The sequence below is a fragment of the Larus michahellis genome, chromosome 2 (genome assembly GCF_964199755.1).
Source record: "Larus michahellis chromosome 2, bLarMic1.1, whole genome shotgun sequence".
NCBI classification, from domain to species: Eukaryota; Metazoa; Chordata; class Aves; order Charadriiformes; family Laridae; genus Larus; species Larus michahellis.
The window spans coordinates 18,280,855-18,304,260 of NC_133897.1; the positions used below are offsets into that span (position 1 = coordinate 18,280,855).

The 23,406-nt window shown below is 36.8% G+C and overlaps 1 protein-coding gene across 9 annotated transcripts in view; it reads left to right on the forward strand.

Moving 5' to 3' along the window:
* MPP7 (MAGUK p55 scaffold protein 7) overlaps positions 1-23,406 on the forward strand; it is a 156,395-nt gene that overhangs the window by 14,554 nt on the left and 118,435 nt on the right. For 3 of the 9 annotated variants that reach the window (XM_074574390.1, XM_074574389.1, XM_074574393.1), the window contains one exon: positions 5,237-5,388. The exons of 3 other annotated variants lie outside the window; for them this stretch is intronic. The gene's annotated coding sequence lies outside the window, so the exon portion shown is untranslated. Of the gene's footprint in view, positions 1-5,152; positions 5,389-8,325; positions 8,471-23,406 lie in introns of all 9 variants that reach the window. 3 more of the 9 variants (XM_074574391.1, XM_074574392.1, XM_074574394.1) reach the window with 2 other exon arrangements.

Sequence of the window (23,406 nt, forward strand, 5' to 3'; positions counted from 1 at the left end):
TTTTTTCCTCAGGCTGTTTAATGTTCAGATCAGTATTCTGTGGCTGATCTGTGCACAGACAAATTCTTTTTGCATTTTTAATGAGTTACTGCAAAAATCTGTGATCAAAGATAAGTCAAACCTATTACAAAGGAATCAAAAACTGGAATTGTGTTTAAATATTTTCCTGACTAATATTTATAGATACTTGCTACTTCTAAAGCTCTTGATAAAGCAAAGTACTCTTCTAAGACTTATTTTCTTAAGATATTAATGAAAGATGCAATAGGTGGATACATTTTGAAGAATTTAACTACAAAATTAAAAAAAAAAGTTTAAAAAAACTTAAGTAGGAAGGCCTGACCTACTTTCTTCCTGTTTAAAATCCTAAAGGCTGTTGTGTTGGAAAAAGTAAAACAAACCCTTAACACAGTTTAAAATGCAGTGGAAGGTTTAATATTCTAGATTTAAAAGAGAGCTTAAGCCTTCTAATGTTCAACACTGCAGTTCTTAAAAATTAGGCTCCTGGCTAAGAAAGTACGGAGGCAGACACCTAAGGACCACATGCTGATGAGATTCTGATTTCCTGGATAGAATTTGAAATCCATGATGTGCAGCACTGGTACAGAGAAGTTGGCTGGTAGGAAATCAGGGTATACCTTAGACATTCATATAACCCTTATATTAATCAGAAAATAAATTCTGTACCACTTTCTGCAGTTTTCTCTTAGGAAGATGCTTTTGATACCTATCTTATATGTAGTAGACTAGCAGTTAATTAGCTTATTCATCCAAGAAGTAGGAGGCCTTGATTCTAGGTCCTTCATGACCTGAGGGGGCTCAAGTCTGTGTTTTTCTCTTCTTAAGAGTGCCATAACCCAGTTGTTCATGCTTAGGTAAGTGACCTAACCACCACACTGCAGATTCAGACTTCTTGCCTACTGTCTTGCATCCATCAACTTACATTTCTGGCTGCATTATGGTCAACTTCATCAGGAAGGATGGGGCAGTCATGTGCAAAGTGCCCCGCAGGCTGATGAGTTGGGTATTCTCTTGGAACACGGATTCAATTCTTCTCTTTCCTTTCCAGGAAAGGAAATTCTACTACTGGAGAGCAGTAGAACCTACGTCTAAATAATCTGATTTCATTCTAATTTAATATTCTTAGCAATTGTTTGAGTACTGTTTTCTATTTAATGTTTGACCAGGAAATATCTTAACAGCCTGAGACACTCTAATAAGGAAATGGAATAATAATGGCTGTCATTGATCTCATCACTTCTGGGGGTGAAGTTTTAGACTTGTTTCAATTCAGGGCTTTTTTTAAAAAGAAACAAACAAAACAGACAAAACCCAACTCTTTTATATATATATTTTTTTTTGTTAAGTCAGATGTTGTGATTTTGAATCCTGATACAGGAAAACAAAAGGGAATTTATAGCTGTTTTGATTTAAAATAAACGATACTTTCTGTACATGCAGGCTATACTGGGAGACCCAACTATAAATCTATTTACAAAGTTAAAGAATTTTTTTCTTTTTTATTCTTAAGTGGTGGCATAACACTTGTGCAAAAGATTCCTTCTCTCCTCAGATAAAGAAGGCAAGATTATAGAAAATGGGAGATCTTAGAAGGGGATAACCTAGTTGGGAAACTTAAACTTCCAAAGCATTCAAAAAATAAATTTGCTGTCTGTATTTCCATGTTGCTTGCTCCCTGTGTGATAACCCTCAAAAGCTGTGCATCTGCCTGGGCAAAGTTGTGAAAGCATGAAATTTAGTCAACTTTGGCACTTAATGGGTTACTTACCTTGAAAATGAAAAAAATTGTGAAGAACTTTACTTAATGAAACAATGAAAATAATCATATTGACTTTGCTTTTAGCTACAGCCTACTAAATCTTATGAATCTTCTGTATTTTTCTGTGTGAGACAATGGTTGCCTTCACGCATGAATGACTTCTTTAGATATACAATTCCTGGGTGCTATAAAGTAGCAATAATGAAAAATATGTTGAACACTGTTATGGTTGCACCCTTTTAGCATTGGCTATAAAGTGGAAGGAAAGTATGTGTGCAAAGAGGGCCGTTGTGGGATTGGTTCTTGTGCCCTGTATTGTCTGGAATATGAAGCTAAGTGCAGACCATACATCTGATCTGCAAGACATCTTACCTTAAAGTGGTTTAGCTTTCATACTTGGCACAGTTCACTGCAAGGAGCACATGTGCAGTGTCTTAGATACCTCAACACGTTAGCTTCTGCCAAATTTCACTCGTGTTTCCAAATGTAATATTATGCTTATGTCCTATCCTCTCTTTGGCACTGAATTCAAACAGCACCTGTTAATGTTAAGAATAAATGAAGTTACTGTAATGTTGAGGATAAAGAGGTTTTGGTGAAAGAAAATTGGATATGAGACTTAGATTTCCTGCCTAATTAAATATTTCAAGTGGAGGTGTTCTACTTCAGTTTTATTTAGGAGTCAGAAAGCATTATTATAATGTTAGCACATGCCTTTTTAGTAAAATCTTTTTTCATGAGCTGGTTTTTACTTATTTTTTTCACTTCAAATGCTTTTAAGTAATAACCCGAAACACCCTGGAACATCACTTTTGCTGGGAGATAAGTGTGTTTTCCAGAAGCTTGTAATTCCTCTGCATGTTGGCTGATTCTCATTTGTGTTTAAATCAGCTTTAACAGAGTTGTGTAGCTTATTGGTATTCCTTTTCAGTTTGACAGCTGAAGAATAGCAGCCATAAGTATGAACATTAGGCTAAGGCTTACATTACATAGCCAACGATCATTTGTTCTCATACGCTGCAGTAGAAAGGTAAAAAAGATTTCTTACTGCTTCAACCAGTGAACATTACCGTGTTTGCTGAATTCAGTACTGCATTTGGGTGTCATTGAAACCACTAAAAGCAGCGAACATCTGTTCTGTGAATGTTACTGTTGTGGGCAATGTAGGGTAATGTTATAGATGCATAATTGTTTTTCTAACACTGTAGCTGTCTTTTCAGAATATTGTTTCAAAAGAGTGTGTTTTCTTTAAGATTGAAGAATATCTGGGGGTGGAGGGGAAGAATCTGTTCTGGTCTCTATAACTGAATATCTCTGAAGAATGGTAGATAAAGGACCAGGATGATCTAAGCACTGTTCTATTTCTAGTGGGAAGAAAGAAGTGTGGGGCAAAGGGGATGATAGTACCCTTATTAGGATGTTGGCAAGGATTTGACTGGGGAAAGAAATCCTCTGTATTGCTGCTCAAAATGTACGGTGTGCAGCTCCTTGCATGGGAAAGGAGGAGTAGCTGGTTGTCAAGGACCAAGAGATCCACAGGGATAATAAAGAAATTGTGTGGTGTCTACCTTGCCCTGAGAAATGTGATTATCTTGATAGGTTCTCCAATAGATTAATTGTGGAGGAAGCTGCCTGGGGAGACCTGAGATCATGGAGGAGAGCCAGTTGTGTTCCTTAATATGACAGTACAGTACTTTAATCTCTTAATAACCATAATGAAAACCACTTGAAACTATCAGAAAAGGTGTAGGAGAACTAGTGATTTTAGTTGAAGAACATTATTTTAGAAGTTGTGAATGTGCATTGCTTTCATTGGAATCAATGGAGTAGGAGAAACCTGTCTCCCAAATTTTATGTGATGATAGAAATACCCTTCTTGTCTTCATTGAAAACTAGGCTTACTTCAGTTTGATTTACTTGTGCCTGGTTGTGTCTTGTTCAAATGTCAGTCCTAACTTAGAAGCTACAGGGGCATCCTTCCCAATAAATCATTACTTGAAAGTAACACAGCACTAGGATTTTTTTTTTTAAATTGAAATGGATCATTCCAGACAGATACTATTTTAAGATTATTTTAATGGATAAGCTTCTTCCTATTTTTTCAGTTGTTCACTCACTGGAGACAATAGTAGATAAAAGTATTGTGTTAGTTGATCTGTTGGGGTACTGAAAAAACAAGGTGATGAATTCTAGTTTGATCTGAGGGAAGTAAAAAACCTTGCTTTTTATTAACCATGTTGTTGAGTTCAATGAAAAGCTAAAAGAGTATTAGTAATAATTACAATTATTAATTATTATTATAATTTTGCACAAAATAAGCTTAATTTAGACAGGCTGAATTATTTGTGCCTTGTTTTCCTGGATCAATGCTAGCGCTCTCACCTTCTTATGTTTTGTATGCAGATGGTAAAATAATTTGTTCAAGACTGTTTTTTCTACACTGCCATCTTGCTTAATTCTTCTGACATACAGTCACTAGCTAAAACTGTGATTTTTATCAATTACAAAAACATAAAGTAAATTTTTCATTGCTTGCCATGTCTGAATTTATATTGTGAACTTCTAAAAAAAATGGTGTTATTGTTAAATTTCACTGGAAAGTTTTATTAGTATTATTACTTTATTACTATTAGTTTTCAAGTAAATTATTGGAAACTCTTAACTTGTAATTTTCAAAAGCACATTACTTTCTTTCTTGAATAATACAATTCATACCATAATTTCATCACCACTTCTGAAATTCCTGTTAGGTCCTTTCTTGATTTTCTGTGAATGATGCCATTATTCTGTCTCTCACTGGAGCTCATAAACAGGAAAATATTTTCCAGTATCAGCATCATGTCAAGGCTACATTTAAGTCTTAGTAATTTCAAATCTTTTAATAATAGCTATAAGATACACTGTTTCTTATGGATTTAAACACTGAAAATATTTTGGATCACGTAATCTGTCAATTACTGCAGCATTTGTCTCTCTTTTTATAGCTCATAGCATCTAGTTGTGCTTCTCTCTGCAACAGAGTTCTGCTGCAGAGATTTTTACAAGGCTGTTGTTTGTACCGTGTCATTCTTTTTCTTTTTTTTCTGCAGAAGTCCTCTTTCTTATTCACTTACATATAGGGTACCACCTCCCTTCAAAGTCCTTTCATTGTCTACTCCTATCCTGCCCGTCATTATCTGGCCAGCAATATGTTGATATATAGGGATCCACCTCCAATCAGCCATTAATGATGGCCTTTATATCTTCATATGAATGCCTTGAAGCTTTCTCTCATGCTGCCCTGAGGGGTGTGTTCCTGAGATACAAGTAAAATGAATGCATTTCTTCTGATAGCCCTTCCTATTTTTTCTTTCCCTTTCTACATGTAAAAAGACCTTGATGAAGGCAAGGCAGCTACTGTTCTTAAACCAGAAGGCAAGCTTGACTCCAACTTAACGGTGGTCTTGTGTTCTGCAGTGGAATGCTGAGGGAAGATCTCCGCATCTTTGCAAAGCGTCTGTTTTGTATGGCAGTCCCAAAATCACGTCACAGCTGGATGGTTGCTTTCTAAGCACTCAGAGCATACAGGGGTTTTGGATTGCAAGTAACATTGCACTGTAACTTCTAAGGTATGTACATTAATTTCGTAGTTCTAGTTAAAACTCTTCTAGTTTATCAAAGATGGGCAGCATGTAGTTTGTTAGCCTGGAACTAGATCTTAATCACAAGTAAAATTCTGTAGGAGCTGCCTTGAAACTGTTGACCAAATGGACAATGTTTTTACAATGTGTCCAACCCAAAGCTTTCATAATCGAGGGATCTGAAGTCATAGGCTGGAGTGTTAGTTACAGATGCTATAAGGGATTAAGAATTCAAATGTTTTCTTACATAAATTGTAATTACTTTAGCAGTACAACTCCTGAATTTAAATTAAATTGCTCTTTTCAAATAATGAAGTTGATCAGGTGTGGAGAAAATCCATGAAGGTATGATCAAACTAGAAACAAAACAGGGACAAAATCCAGGACTTTTCTAATTTGTTTTCTAACAGTCATAAACAATTACTTGGTTTTTCTTCTAGTGTGCATAAACTTCTACTAATTTCTATAGGAATTGGTCACAAATTTAACATAGGTAAGTGCATAGGACAGATGAAAGAAGATGCATCTAGAGAAAGGCAGAAATAGTCACGTTTCTGTGCCTCTGTAAATATATTTGTGAAGATGAGATGTTCCAGTTCAAAACAAAGTAAAAATGGATACAAGCGCATGTGCAGACCATTTGTGTCATGATGTCTGTATATTAATAGAATTCACAGAAAAGAAGGCAAACTTAATTTGCTAATTCCAGTGAATAGTTGTATTCAGCTTCCTATTGAGTAATCTCAGAAGGCATTTTTTTGTTTTAATGAGCATTCTGAATCTTTTCTCTCTTGTTTTTCTGTTTTTCATTAGATACTTGCTGTCTTAAATGTGTTTCTTAGCACTTTCATCAATATTGTATTTATTTCTAGATCAATTAAGAAGCGATTGTAATGTGTAACTTGTAATGACTAGCTTAAGGAGAAGTTGAATTTGAAGGACTTTATTATGTGATGGAGAGTTGTGGTTTAATGTGTGAACTTATTAACATCTTTCCTAAAAAGGAAAAATCTTCTCTGGCAGACACATAGAAAGTATCAAATGGTAGCTCTAGGGTTTTAAGTTAGTTAGATATTATGTGTGTCAAACTTTATTTGTTTCAAAGTAACAATTTCCTTGTTTTGCCATGAATAAAAAGTACTCTGGAAAGACATGTTTTTGTAATAAATGATGTTGGTTGTTGCATTCTAGAGTGTTCACAAGCTGCAGGAGGGGATCTCACATTTTTCTTTGCCACATTCAACAGACGTGCCAGGGACAACAGGCTTACACATCTATGCTTAAACATAATATCAAAATATTATTTTATTATATGTTTACTTCATAGCTGATGACTGATTGTGACATGATGTTGTTCACATTACAGTTTTTCTGATTGTGATTACTTTCATATGCAGTTTGGAGTTACTGCACTTGGCACCATTATGCCATCTCTCATACTGCTGTAAATGGTTTCATTTCACTTTTATCTGGGATAAGCATAGAAAAATGCATATATGCATATGTATTAGGCTTTGCAAACATTGTTTTCTTTTAACATATATTACTGTGAAAGCATATTTTTGAATTACACAGTGAAGAAAAGGCCCACTTCTGAGGTTTGGGTGGCAAGAAATAGCTTGGCCTAAAAAAATTAAAGAGACCAGGAGGATAACTGCAGTGGAGTGGTGAGGCTCTGGGTTCTTTCTTTTTCCCTAATCAAGAAAGATAAGAGATAACATCTTGTAATCAGAAGTAGAGCATGTGTCCCTGTTCCATCACCCAGTGCAAGTCATATGATGTGATGGGTGTTGAATTTTGTGACCCAGTTATTGCGTATGGGCAGAGTTGGGCCCTGACTCCTACGTACTTGCTGAAGTGCTGGGAAGTTCCTGAGCTTCTGTACAGACAGAAAGAAAATGGAAAAATCCACAGCCTGTTTCTAAAATCCTGGATGAAATTATTTCCCCCCAAAATTTTGTGAATGCTTCTTTTCTGGGATGATGTAATTCTAAACCTCCTGGGATATTTAGCCAGTGTAATGAAAAGACAGTTAATGGGGAGCATCCAAAATTTGAAATGGCTTCCTCATTAAAAGAAAAAAAAGTATATAAATGAATTTTTGTTTGGAAAAGAGGTTCTTGAAGGAAGACATGAAAGATAATTATAAATAGCGGCAGCAAATTAATAGGAGATTATTTATTCACTATTTCTGAGAATTTTGGGTACTAAACACCTTGCAAAAAAAGTGCTTTACACCTGGCATCAGTTATAGAACTTATTTTCACAAGATATTGTGAAAAGCCAAAACAAAAAAATGGGCTCAACAAGGAACTTTAGGAATCTATTGGTATTAATGGTGATAGTCCAGAGTCAGTCTGACTCAAACAGATGCTGCTGGTTGTGGGGGGAGGAAATAGTTTTTATTTGTGTTACCTTCAATGTGTATTAGGTATTCTGTCCTGGCTCTCCTGAAGATAGGATTGTGTACTACAGGGACCTTTACTCTGGTTAAGTCTGAAGGGTTTGGGGTTTTTCTTAGTTATTGTTTTTATCTTCTGTATGAAGTTGGCTGAAGAGCAGCAAGGTGGTGTCAGGCCTTTGCTAGCAGTGGAAGAATGTCGGTTAGTGGGCTTGGGTCATCAAACAGTTTTAGCTTATCAATGGCTTGCTTTCACGTTGAGGACACAAAGCTAACTTTCAGTCTGTGTGCATGTTATTCATAGGTGGATCAGAAAGCAGCAAACCAGGGACAGAGTAGTGGTGGCATTGCAGATACATAGAAGCCTAAAATAAATGACTGAAAATAAGTTTTAAATATCTATAGTCTTATACTAAACTAGAAGTCAGGTACTTTCCCCGCTTTTTTACTTCTCTTAACATCCTTTTCCATAAAGCGTCACATACAAGTATTATAAGAATGACTGAGATAAAGCATTTCTACAGTTGACGTGGAATGGACGAATTTGTTTTCCCTGGGTTCCAATCTGTCCTGGTGAGCCTGAAGAGGTGGCTGTAGAGCATTCCAGCTGGTAATAAGGTTTTGCTCAGCCTTCCTACCATACACACCCTGTGCTGGGAATCGGGACAGGTGAGTTCTTAGGAAAGACTGGTAATCATTGTTTCATTAGTTGCAGTTCAGACTTGATGGTGACTAATGGATGCTGCCTAAACAGACAGTGTGGGTGCCTTACACTCACTAAAATAATAATTTAAATATTGTTATAAGAAATTTTCATTCCTACAGGCCAGTTACATCACCACTGATTTGTGACAAATGAACTTGGCCTGAATGGTGCCTGAGCCTCTCTACACAACCAGATACAACTATGTAAATGAAAATGTTTAGGAAGCGTGGAGACATCTGATGGGATCGTTGAGTGAGGTGTACCTTTTTAAGATCTCAGCAGAACATTTTGTGGTGCTTCTATCAACTGTTAAAGCAAAGCTTGCTATGTCATTACCTGAATTACGTGATATATAGAAAATTGGGACAACTGCTTCTAGGGTACTAAGCAAAATTGTAGCCCCCAAAATACTGGAATATGCCTATTTGTTAAAGACAAGTGGAGCCAAGGAGTATTTTAATGCCTGGCATAGCAGTGAGAAGGAAGAAGGAAGAGTAGACTCCTTTTAAATAATTAATGCTTGTATCTATTTTGTAAGGGTTCATCATGTAAAATGTATATTTGTTTTTGGGGGCCACTTGAGGTTGTCCTACGATAAAAAAAACTGTGTTGACAGAAAATCTGGTTGTTCTTATGGAGTAACCTGTCCTGAATGCAATGTAGGAATCTTTTGCAGCTGAATTCTGAACTTCCTCATTCTGCAGAAGGGTTGTCTTAGTGGGGAGACACTTCATTTGCAGTAAATTGACCATCAGTACTGGATTCAGTTCTGCTTCCATTCTAATGTACCTTCAAAATGAAATAAAAATGCAGTGGAGCATACGAATGTGGTTTAAGATAGCAGCAAAAAGGCATACAGTGATTCTGTTCATGTTGGATATTTTCTGATAACTGGGAAACATTTTTTTTCTGGGGCAAAGCGGCAAGATATCTATCATTTTTTTACCATGATTTTACAGAATTCTTTTAAACAGAGTGCTTAGGAAAAAAAAGCACTACATGATACAATTATTCTAGGAATTGTTTGTCAGTGCATTTGTAGACTTCTCTGTCCCATATTTACATAAGTAGTCTGATCCCGTCTTTAGGTTGTTAACTGATCGCTTTACTTATGAAACTAGAACTAATGCCTTCGCCCACACCCCCCCACCCCGTTACGTTTGAAAACATTTTCAGAAGGTGGATAATTTCACTTTTCTCAGAGAGGCTGACTTTTTTTTTGTTTTGTTTTTACTCAACATCAGCATTTGACTGGGAATCAAACTGTTTTCATAGGCAGCTTTAAAGCCAGGAGTGAACAAGTATCTTTCCTTCCTTTTTAGGGAATTCAGGTTTCTGCAGTCTGGTGTTAAAATCTGGAAATTCTAGGCTGAATGGAAACTCAGAGCAGGTCATGATTTTGTCTCTCCATTACACTCTGGTAATTTAAAAAATAAAGTATCTCTTGTTTAGATCCTGTGAACTTGCTGAACACAATAAGCCGTTTTGGTCCTTAGAAGGTGCACTTAAAACCAGGGTGGCACTTAATTTTATTACTTTGAAGTTTCTGTTGTGAATTCCCATCCTGTGATGGGAATGGGGACTGCAGTAGGATTCCTTGGGGAGGCTCCGCTTCTCTGTGTTTGTTACATGGTTCCATCTGGTGAATTAAAGAGTTTTTGAAATAATAGCATAAAGCTCTGAAATACATGCAGTTTCTTAATGTTTTCCTAACATGGTGTTTCCTTCGATGTGTAAATCAGTGTTGCTCCCTTAGGTCATCATTAACGTGTTTGTGTATTTGGATTAACTAACTTGGCAGCCTCCCAGCGCCTTACTGCAGATTAATAAGACAACAAGCTTCACCTTGGTTTTTTTGGTCCTTTCATAACTTTACATGTGACTTTCTTTTTGCTGATTGTCCTTGAGTTGTTTTTTCTGATCTTTTAAAGACGACATGCAGTTTCTTGAAAGTGGGGAGAACGCTGTGTGCTGACAAATAAAACAGCATGTTTATGGCATATAAACAAACCAGGATATAGGTCTTCCCCCTCCCTCTGGTGTTAGGCTGATTTGTGTATTCTCTCCTGGGAATACAGGCAAAAAAAATTGCATTTTCCCCTTCAGTGGAAAAATTCTCTTTTCTAGTGCAAGGAGAGCTGTGGAGATGGAGGCATTTACACTAAACAAGTTTTGGAATATCTGTGTATTGTTTAGTAGTGGGCCAGGGGAATTTTTATGTTTCAGATTACACAGTATTTCACTCTTTCTGCTAAGCTAGTTTTGCATCCATGGCCTGCCAGATATCAATGGGCTTAGAAGGTCTTTAAGGATATACAGCAGAGCTGGTAATGTCGGTTTTCCTGTGGTCCAAGTGTAGCGCCCTCTTGCTACTGGTCTCTGTAGGCGGTGGCAAATGACTGACACCCCTTACCGTAAGCTCCGGCGGCAAGCATTTGGGCAATGTTTCGGAAAGCTTCAGTTCATTCAGCTAATGAACCATGTAGCTGTTGATGATTTGTCATGATAAAGTATGTAAATTTTTTTGTATGAAGACTGTAGGGAAACTGTATTTCTTCACAAGCATATTTGAAAGAATATCACTAAAATTGTTGTCAGGTGCAACAATTGGGCAATTTTAAGATCTGCATTTATAGCTTAATTTAGTTCTTTTTGTGTAAATGTTTTGATGGTCCTACATGACGCTATACACTCTTTGAACAGATGCTTCAATCTCAGTTATTGTCAAAGTTGTGAGGCTTATAGCTATTGCAAAAGCTTGGGGGAAAAGGAAGGTCGGGTGTCATTAAGGCAGTGGATAAATGCAACACGGAATTACATCGTGTTCCTGCCCCTGCAACTCAGTTATTCTAGTGAGTTTAATGACACTTTCATTAGTGTTTCTAGGTAATTTAAAACTTTTCAAGAGATGCTGCTAAATAGACATACCTGGGTTTGAATTCCCAGTGTGAGTCTTTGGAAGCTGACTTGCAACAGTCCTCTCTGTTGGTTCAGCAGGGGTTTAAGTTGGTCGTTAACTGTGCTATTGCACGTATACATCTTCATTATAAATGCCCTTAAATATTAGGGCATCTCAAAAAGGGCAGTACAGATTAATCAGTACTTCTGACCTAAGCCCATCTGTGCCTTCTCTTTGAATTTGGGGATTAAGTACAGTGATGCTATCTTGCATGAATATTTTGAAAATATATGAAAACTGTAAAACAACAGTATCGTGCAGAGAACTTTGATTTAAATCAAATTGTTTTGTAATAAACTTGTGAGAATTAACTTTTACGATGTTTCGATATCTTGTGATATATTGAGCAAGTGCTGTGGAAATGCAGAAGAAGGAAAAGATCATCCTGTCTTCAGAGCAGTGTTTGGAGGGTTTGCAGCAAATAAGGTAAATATGTCAGACAGTAAGGACAAAGCAAATACTCAGCATGATTTCTCCTATATAGTGAGTGAGATGGGGTATATTTTGGGGAGTGGGAAGGGAGGGAGAATGACTTATGACTTTAAAATGTGGGTTTGGATGTGGGGTAGCAGAGTGATAACAGAGAATGTAGGTTGTTTCAAGATGTACTTGCTAGAGTTTTTTTTTTTATATATATATGAGGAGCAACCTTCCACTTCCAGGCTAGATTTTATGGTGCGACTATTGGATATTGCATGTGTCTTTAACGAAGTTCGCAAGTAAATTTCATAGCAAATTCACTGATCGTACTTGTTTGCACTGCGTTTTCATGCCTTCCTGTAGCTCTTAGTGAGGGGCAGGACAATTCCCACCCCACTTCCCCCATCCCCACCCCATTAGCTTCATACTGTTCTCTCCCCCCTTGCATGCACAAAGACTTAATTTTGCAGGTTGCCTTGAACCCACAGGCAAGGATGGGTTTATTTGGGCTTGAAAGAAAAGACAAAATTAAACATGCATAGCTGCTTATCTCAGATAGATCTTGCTTATCTTGATTCAGTGAAGAGGGTGAAGAACTATCACTGGCCTTCAGAGCCCTGCGTAGCCACTTTCACGAAGTGGCTGGTTGTGTGTAGCAGAATGGCTGCTTTCTGGTGTGGTGTTGTCAGGTACAAGAGATGGTGGTTGGGCTGGTCACTGCTAGCGTTTGGCTTCAGAAATCGAGCTGACCAGGTTGTCAAACTCCTTGGCTCTCAAAAAGCAAAGGAGATGGGTGGCTAGCTCAAACGCAACACATCTTCTCCACCCAGTGCTGAACAGCATGTTTCAGTGCTTTTAGTGGTTATGAAGAACTTACTGAGTGCCTAGTTGGTGCGTGTTATTCTTTTATTCAGAGTTAAATTTACAACTAGAGGCTTTGTTATTTATACAGGATTTTTTTTCTTTCTCTTTTTTTTTTTTTGAGTTCCCCCTCATGCAGCAGTGGTATATTTTTCAAGTACTTGTGCATTTTCACATTGATAACTACTGCACAAGCACCTGTGACATTACTAAGATCTTTGATACGCTGTAGGTTTTACAGCTTTTGTACTAAAAGTGATAGTGTTATCACAGGGTGTTTACTGAGTTCTCCAAACCCTGTTGTTACTGGTGCCTATGACTGTGGAGGGGTTAGAGGGTGGGCCATGCCCAGTGTGATTATTCTATATTACTCTAGCATATCAGTACAAAAGAGGTTTTTTTGGAAATCATCTGTCAACACTGTGGGTTTTTGCATTGCATTCTAAGCTAAAACTCATAGGGGTTTGTGGTTTGTTTTTTTTTTTTTTTGGAAAATTTGTAGTTCATGAGGGGCTGAAGGGGTTTTTCATGTGGTCAGGAGAGGAGGGAGAAGATTAGCAGCTCTTGTTCATCCTCTTTTACGTCAACATGCATGATATATATTCAACACAAAAGCACACTCTGATCTTCAAAATGCACTGTTTGATTATTTTCATGTACTTACCTGTACATTTTATGTGTGATTAATGCTTGGGGTTTTGTTTTTTGAACTTGGTTATTATAATTTATCTGGTTTTGTATACACTCTCTGCTTGAAAAAGTGTGGTATGGCACTTACTATAGTATATATCTTTTCTTTTTTTTAAACTGGGATTATATCTACAAGCTGAGAAATTATGAGTCTCTCTTATTCCTAGTTGTTTTCACATGGGAAAACAGTGTGAAAAGAGTTTTATCTCTTCCTCTTTCTGCCACCTTACTTTCCCAGGTAGGGGCAGAGCAGAGACTTTGATGACCAGAGAAGCTGACCTTAGAGAAGCACAGCCTTGGGCTTCAAGAATGTCTCGAGTGATAATGTATTTAAAACTGAGTTCTTTCAAAAGAAAATTAATTTTTTTTTTAACCTATGCTTGACATTTAAATGATGAGAAATTTCCTTTTGAAAAATTAATTTGAATCTCTAAAGTTTTGGTCAAAACGTTAGCCAGTAAAAATCCTACATAAACCTTATATCTGACCAGCACTAATGGAACTCATTAGTCCATTTGCCTAACAGCAAAGACCACTGGACGTTTGGTGGTGGTATATTCTCTGTATTTGGTTGACTTTTCCATTGGGCTATTGGATGTGAGAATTTAGAGCGCACTGGAAAACTCTTCCAGGGTGCTTATGTGCTTTTGTATTTCCGTTCCCTTGCCACTCCCTTGCTGATGATGGCTATATTACTTTCAGTTGAAAGGCAGTATTTTGTTTTGTTTTAAACTGGTGGGCTACATAATGATGAAATATCTTCTGGTATCCACTTAATAACTTTTAGGGAATTAACTTCTAGGTCCTAATGTTTGTTTAAACTAGTTTATAATGTTATGAGTAACAAATAAAATACTTGTGAAAATTAAGTTACATGTCAAAACCCTCTTAGTATGCTTTAATCATACTGCCATGCCTGAAATGAGCTGTGACAGTGATATTTTGGCAAATAACATACCATGAAAAATAGTTATACTCTAATATTTTCCACAAATCTGAAGCCTACTGATGAGTGAGAGGAGAGTAGTTATGAAACTGTATGAAATTTAGACTACATAATTATATTGCTATACTGTAAAAGCTGACAGTGATGTAAAATTTTGCAGCAAATATTACTGCTGCTTTTGCCCTGTTGTTTATCTTTATGGCTCTTCTTCTTCTCCTTCACCACCCTAGTTGAAGGTCATAGCAGATGCAATGGGAAAATTCTGAACATTTTTCTCTATCATGAGGCCAAATTTTCCAGATTTTGTAGAACAGACTATTGCAGTTAGACTGACTTTGACATTGAGTAGAATTCTGCTGTATATCAATTCTGTTTTTAAGCACAAAACATTAGTTGAAGAATATTAAGATCATCAAATTAGAAGTTACAGAGACCAGATGGCTAATTGGTTGCTGGAATTTGATGATGCTAAGTTCTATATTTCTGATTAAGCTGAGAGTTGTGTGTGAAATGCTAATACAGTCATCAGTAAGGAGCGGAAGAAATGTGCTTCATTTGCTTTGGGAAGAGACCCAGAATGTTGTCACTTTTACCATGGGAAAATGAAACCATATATCAAGGTCCAAAGCACTTGCCTGGGAACCTGGAAGGCTGAGAATCTTGATCAAAATAGCAGAAAAGGATGCGAAGTGGAAAACCGGAATGCTTACCTGGAACTCAAACCACTGGAAGATGGAAATATGTCATTTCCTGTATTCACCACAAATTGTGTCTTACATCTTAGACATCTTTCCTCTTCAAACTGGCATGTGCTTTCTAGTGAGAAGCTTTCACAGATTAACTTCTTTCAATGGGAACAATTCTCTTGGATATTCTTTACTAGGCTGTTACAAATAAAAGGACTGGCTCAGTCTTGGACATCTTCACTGAAAGAGAAACACAAGTGATCTCCAGTATTAAGGTGTGTTAGTTCAATTGCAAACCAGGCAATTCACTGTGCATGTGTACTTTGAAGAGAAGTGACTTAGAGACTCACTGTAGTGAGATCTTTTAAATATACAGTCCATTTTATTCCACAAACTTCCCCTCAACCTAGAAAATGTAACTGATATCACAGTGATGAATCTAGTAGAAGGAATGCGTTCTGATGAAGCACGCTATGAAAACTTGCGTTTTGTCCTGTTCTACTTTTTTGTGGTCTACTCTAATTTTGTGTAAATATTGCCTTTATAGTAAGGAACCAGACCACAAATTCAGTGAAGTACTTGTCATTTATCTTCATTAGAAAAGCTGAAAAATAAGTGCTTTAATACCTATTCTGGATTGAGACACTTTAAAAACCACCACCTTCATAAAAAGATTGTTTGACAAAATAAAACTGCAGCAATATTCTGCAGCAATAAATTGCAAATATTTGTTTTAATTGGCACTTCTCCATTTTCCTAACTTTCTTAAAATTATCAAAATCCAGTTCCTCATTTTTTGTAATTCTAGAGAAGATAAATGTTCACCTCACTAAACTTAAAGAAAGATAAGAACACCACCCCTTCACTGTTACGAAATTCAGTGGGTTTTCATATCTATTGTGTCGTTGATTACAGATAATGTAATTTTGCTTACTAAACGGTTTGCAGACAATTATTTCAGCTTTATGTTTATGCAATGCAAAAATGACCACGTAATGTGAAATAAAGCTAATTTTAACCAATGGGCTTTTAAAAATCTATATCAGTCATGTATAATTAGAGCATTATATATCTTAAAGTTTCATATTGGATTCTTTCTGTATATGTGCTCTTAAAACAACCAGATGCAGACCTATGTGTGGCATGAGGAGAGCTGCTTTCTTCTTCCCAAAGACAAGAAGAAATCCATGTTGACTTATTTGAAAAGTGCAGGAGCTCCCTCTTCTGGCTTAGAGTGCTTTAAATTCAAAGTTTATGGGAACGTTCTCAATTCAACATATTAAAAAGATATCTTATTTTGACTACTTATATGCAGAAATGTGTTTCTGGTATCTTTGCGGTCATGGTAAAACTTGGTGTGGCCCTCAGATGCCCATTTGGACTCTGCTCCAAGCGCAGTATCGATGTTTCTAGAGCCTTGCTTTGTACCATCATAGACAGCATACCACCCTCTGTCAGTGTGGTGTTGCTGGGATGGTCATGACAGCAGTAGTTAATGTAGGAGTAGGTTGCAGTTCCAATATGATCTCTTCATTTAAGACCCACCTGAGCTTTTCACAACTGTTAACAGTAGTGTGAGTCCTTGATGGTCATTTGGTACAAAGCCCTATAAATCATCATACGTTTAGAAAGGAGGAGAAGTGAGGCCTTTTAAGAACATTGAAAGGGCTTTGAAGTTTTTATATATATATTTATTTTTTTATATATTATGTAATATATATTATATATAAAACATGTATTTTATATTATACAATATATATTTTATATATTATATAACCTATGTTTTATAATATATTACATTTTTATATATTATAAATTATTATTTTATTATAATATTATAAATTATTATAATATAATTATAAATTATAAATAAAATAATTATAAAAATTATTATTTATAAATAATATATTTTTATATATTTGTATAGATATGTGTATGTATATGTATATACACACACACACACCGTGACCCCTTCTATCTCCTTCCCTCCTGTTCATGTCTAGGGAGTGGTAGGAGAAAGGAGGTTTCATTGCTGTTTGTGTTTTTTCAGTCATTCTCTTTTCATAGCCTCTTCAATGTTGCAAGTCCTCAAAGAAATGTTATAGTTCTGTAGATATTTACATTTGGTAGGGCAGCACCTGAGTCTTTCATGTGACATCATTCCCAAGGGTAGGAACCTAACTGGAAAAGGTGGCACTGGGAACAGACCTCTGTCATAGCTGTTTAAAAAAAAAAAAAAAAAAAAAAAAGTCTAGTGAATTTCTGAATTCTGAGAATGCGGGATGATAAAACGTAACTATTCAACTGACCTCTATCAGTGTTGTACCTTCAAATCATCTGTCAAAATAGGAGCCAAGAGTGCCAGATGAGCCCTAGCCACTGTTTAGTTCATTATCTCAAGGATACTAATGCAAGGAACACACATCAACACATACTTGATACCAGTTACTTTGCAGTGACTAATTTTTGTACAATATATGTGGTTCCTCAAGTAGCTGCACTTAGCTGAATTCAGTTACCTGCCATCCCTCTATTTTTTGGGCTTCCTAGGTATTTTAGCTTTTGAATTCAGAGGGAAGATTGAACTGCCCCTGGGTATCCCCTCTCATGGGAGCACAAGGGAGTATGTGACATGTACAGGAACAGCGCACATTCCTGTTTTAACTTCTCCAGTGCCATTAGGGAATCTTCAATGACACCGTCACAAAGAAACGTATTTACTGTAGAATATTTTTTCCATTGCTTCATCAAAACTCCTGTATTCACTATATTTTTCATAGCATCAGGTTTTTTTAAATGTTTCTACACTCTTATTTAGCTATACTTGCTGGAGCAGGTATGCTAATTTGTATAGCATCACCTTTGTCATTGCCTAATAATAAACTGCAAGTTATGTGAGTTGGAGAGGCCACTATGAATAACAGAAAATGTCAAAGGTTTACTATCAAACTGCTTAGCTCTGATTTATACAGTTTCAGAAAAAATACTTTGGTATTTGTAGCAAATGCCAAAATAGAATCAATGCAGTATTGTTCACCTAGTTAGAATTGCAAAATCCAGGAAATGCAAACATTAAGTTTCCAACAGCAACATTAACTTGGACTCTTTGCATATCCTGTGTTTTCCTGGTATACATTAAGACATAAAGTAACGTATTAAGCTGTGAGTTGAACAAGAAAAACAGAAAAAATTCTTCATGTAGGTAACACTGCCAAGTTAAGTTCTGTTACCATTTCTGTTTATTGACCCTTTATCATTTTGAAATATTTTCTTCATAAAGACTGAATATTATTTTTTGGCCAAATGAAGAAAAATCTGAGAGGTTGTCTTCACTGCAGTGTGAACTTGACGTAGTTTACCCTTTGCCTTAAATCTGACTCTTCTTCATCCATCAGTATCTCATATTTGAATTAAGGGGCTTTTAAACTTGAAAATATGACTTGAATCTCAGAGGCTGGTGCTCTGATTGCAATGGGAATGTAACAGCCTATATAGGTTGGCAAGACAGAACTTTAAATTAATTCTAATTGATCTATTTTCTGCTAATTAAATTTGTACATAACTAAAATGTGCAGAATGACTGACTGTACTCGTAGAGTAAATCAAGCTTAAAGTGTTGCAGTAAAGATGAACTCTAACCATATCTCTTTGAATTATAACGTATAACTTTGGAAACTATATATATAATTGGTTCCAAAATTTTTAGGGAGTGTTCCAGATGTTACTGAGTGTTGATTAAATGTAACTCAGAACACGGGAAAGTCCTGCTCTGGGGGGGGGTTCCAGCCTGGAGATGGTACAGAGCTGCAGGCAGAAAAATCTCCCCATCTGATCTGTCCCTATCTGTGACACTTGCATGTGTCATAAACTTAAGGTTTCTTGCCCGTGTGAACGCGGCTAATCCATGTTCTAGAAGAAAGGGAAGAGCCTTAAAGGAGATATTTGGAGAATAGTAAAGCAAGGGCTTGCTGGTCAAGAATAGATTTGGGAAGTGAATCTAGGTTTTGTAAAGCAATGGTGTGAAAAACATGGAGGGCCATTAGGGCTGCAGCAGTGGTGGAATGGGAGTGGAAATGGAGACAGGACAAAGCAAAAACTGTAAGGGAAGTAAGAGCAAAGTGTCAGGAGGTGGGGATGTTTGTAAAGAGAGGGGTAAAGGTAAGTTTTGTTAGTGGAGGATCACGAATTCATGACAAGAATAGCAAGTACATCGCAGTGTCACCCAGGGAAAGGGTAAGATGGAATAGGTGTGAAGCAAGAAACTGCAAGATGGAATTGGGACAGCAAGGTCTGAGATGGGGGAGCTTCACTCCTAGAAAGAGGGACATAGAGAAAATTAAGATAATAAAAATTGAACTGGAAGGAAGCGTGTCCTGTGTGACAAATCACATGGTGGGCTCGATGCAGTGGTACTTCTAGAGCTTGCCAAGGAGGAAGAGGAAGAGGGGAGGGTGTGAGGCAGGAGGAGAGCTTTGCAGTGACATTGGGAGTTAAATAGAATTGGAGAATTCAAGGATGAAGAATGGCCACAGGGAGGAACAGAAGACTGCAAGGAACGTCTGGCATGCTTGATGCACCAGTAGTGCAGAGGCTCTGGAAGAGCTATTCAGCTTCACCTTTGTTTTCTTCTACGAACTGAGTATTCAAGAGCAATTTGGCTTGCAAAGCTTATAAAGTTCTGGAAATCAAACACACGTACTTCCTCTGACTAGCTCTCTGTCCGTGTGCGGTAGTTTGTTTTTACTGAGCACATGCACACGTAAAGTAGTTGTTTGTTACTTACACTCAACATGCAACTAATAAATTACCACTTAATCAATCAAAACTTTTTCCAATATTCAGCTAAAGGCATATACTTTTTAGATTGCTTATATTAAATTTTAAAAATTCCCATTAAAGAAAGCAACCTGAAACTGATTAAAGTGAAAATTACTGTAGTGAGGGTTTTTTTGGTAAAAACATATATTAAGAAGTGGGGTTTATTCTGCTTTTGCTCTCAGAAAAAAGAATACATATTGTTTAGTTATTCATTCATTCATCCTTTCCCTTTACCCATCTTCTCCTCCATCAAAAAAAAAATCATCACATTTTGACAGAAGTGCATTATGGAAAGTTATGCTGAACAAAGGAGAAGTGTTCAGAAGATTAGTTAATCTGAAAGAGAAGGGATGGTCAAAACTTTTGTCTTCTGTAATAGAATATCCATATTGTAGATATTGTACAATGTACAGCATTGTAGAACGTTTGTGCCTCACCTAGCTCTAGAGGAGTATAAAATTTTGGGTTTGAAAAATAAATCAATGAATTTTTTCTTGAACATTTACTATTCTATTAAGCATGGCCTTAATCCTGTTTTGATTTCTATTGGTTGGAGATTTTTCCATCAGCTTTTGTAGATGTGGGATAAAACTGAATTATAATACTAAAAAAATATGGACTGTATTTCTAAAATGGAAGTTGCAGAGCCTTTTGGTGCATAACTTGTATAATTGTCTGTTAGGGAGAGTTGAGGTTATCAGATAACTCATTGCAGCAGGTTTTGTTGAACTTTAACAGTTGGACTTCATGATCTTAAGGGCCTTTTCCAACCTAAATGATTCTATGATTCTCACTTACAGAAATCTGTTAAAGTTGTCACTTTTTTTTTTCCAGTATTTTGGGGGGCTGGTAACATTTATCATTTACTTTAGTTTGTTACACTCTTCAAACAGACTGTCAAGAAACCGTGCCAGAACAAAACTGTTTGTGCAGGTAATTAATGGAGAGGCTGTGGTACCTGCTGACAGGTATTTTCCAAGAAAAGGAATGGTTTGCAGCTAGGGGAAAAGTGTTAAAAGCGTACCCAAACCAAAAGAGCAACCTTTGATCTGAAACATGGTTTAGGTCACATTTTAATGAATAGCTTTATTAAACTAGTTTATTAAACTAATATTATTCTGTCAGTTGGTACATTTTATTTGCAGAAAATTGGATCTGTCTAAGGGTATCTGACATCTACTGCAGTGATGCTGTTTTAAATTAAACTGGTAGCTTTAGTGTATGTATTTAAAGGAATGTTTTCATACATTTAAAGGAATGTGCTCAGTTCCAACACTGACATTTAAAATCTGAGCCTGGACAGAGCTCATGTCGGGTTTTTTGTATTAAAGACAGGGAAGGTGCAGGTTGCAAACAGTCTTGCCACTGTTGCAATTTTATCTAATGCTGCTTATTGAATGTATTTCAATTGTTTTAAGGCAGCGAGGACCTGTCTAAAACTTTTAATGTACAATAAATTATTTTACATTTTAATATAGTCTATATTTTTTCTATTTTTGTTTTGCATTAGATTGACTCATTATTGAAAGAATGTACTTTACAGTTGTATTTAGAAAGGGTTCAGATAAAGGTGGTATCTAGATAAGCAGGTTTTATGTTATGATCCCTGTTTGGGCAAAGGACAAGAACAATCTGGATGAAATCTGGGAGATCAGTTTCGGTCTTGCTATTGTAGTGTCTAGGTAAGTGAGATTTTTCCGATTGACGCAGGATTAAGCTCTTCAGGAGGAGGAATGTATTTACTGAAGTTCTGAAGGAAGTAAGTCCTGTGTTGTGCTCTCTTTTTCCCTCTCCTGCTGTCTTCTGAGCCTTTGAACAAATTCAGTCCAACGTGACAGAGGAGGAAAAGTTTTGATTATATTAATTTCCAGAGTGACCAGAGTTGTGTGTCATCTGTTAGTGACTCAGTGAGGGAAGGTTCTAGTGGGAGCTCATCCTTCAAGAGGAACAGAATAAAATTAAAAGGCCCAACCATGTAGCCTAGACACTAAAGTCAGTAAGGCCATTGGAAATCAGCCTTGCTTTGTTCTGGTGGTGATCAAACTGTTCATTATAGTGAGAGCTGAGCACTCTCGGAAATAACCACCACAGACTAATGGGGATTCATTTCTAATGTCTTAATGTTTTTCAGCACATGACTTCTTCAGTACTCATCTTTTTTTAATAGTAATTTGGGGGTTTATCATTTAGGTCATCTTTCTTCCCCATCTGTAAAAATCTTCCAGTAAGTGGAAACTGGAGAGATCTCTTTTCTGATGCATTGGGGTTTCACAGTTGAATTTGAGCCATGGAAGTATAAGTCACACTCCCAAGATATTATGAGTTCAGAGGTATGGTTTTTCCAAACCGAATATTTGTTAAAGATGCCTCCACAAATGTATGAATTAAAAGTCAAGCAGTTTTACATTCTCAATGGATGCTTAAGAGTGTCTAAATTCTCATCTGTTATTCTCAGAGCCTTTTAATAAAGCGAGGTTGTTTCTAACATCCCCATGGGGTAAGCTAAAAAGTTACATAAGCTAAGCTAAACAAGATGGAGAGCACTGCTATAACACTATACAGAAAAATATTAGGCAGAAGCTTTAAATTCTTCTGATGACTGAAGACTGGTGTGATGGCAAGACTAGTAGAAAGCTAGTGAAGGCAGCTGTTATTCTTCTCAATTTGGGACAGTCCATGTTCTCTACGTTGGTGTATTAGTCAATAACATTTGGTAGTTGCCTAGATATTCCTGTTTTTTCCTTGGACTCTATACCCACAGGTTTTTTTGCCGCTCTTTCTGTTTCCATTATACCCACAGTTGAGTGAGTCAGAGGCACCTTCTTGCTTCTGCAGTGCCTTTGAAGTCCCATCACATCTGTGCGCTATGTCCTTTATGCAGTAATTCCAGCTCAAGATTTTTCTGAGGGTTCCTGCTGACAAGGTGCATGTACCACCTACAAGGGTGGCTGAGCAGCTTTGGAAGCCTGTCAGGAGCCACCAGCGGGTTCTAGTAGCCTGTCAGAGACCCTGTGATTGAGGAGGTGGAAACTTCCTCAGAAGACATTAAGGATTCAATAGATCTCATTATATTACAACTTCCAAGAGAGTAGACCACCATTTTCAATTCAGATTTTGTCTACTGAAACAGATTTACTTCTCCCAGTCTAGAAAACCTCCTTTGGCAATTTCCTGTGCTGACTAGGTTTTGGAGACTTGTATACATGTCCCTAGTCATTCAATTACTTGAGGCCCCATGATGAATACAAGACTGAATGGCTGTCAGATTTCCTGTCTCCACATGAAATCTCTATCTGGTAGTTCAAATACCATTTGCAGGCATACTGGCTTAGTTCTGGAAATCAAAGTTACAGCCTTTATAACTGTAGCATCCCTTAGAAAAACACGTTGAGTGTTTCTTGTATCAAACAACTGGGACTTACGTCCCATGTGTCCCATCCCCCCTCATTTGTAACATTGCTAGGTTCATGCTTCTTACGTATTTACCTATTTTTAAATCAGTCAAAAGTCTTCAGCCTG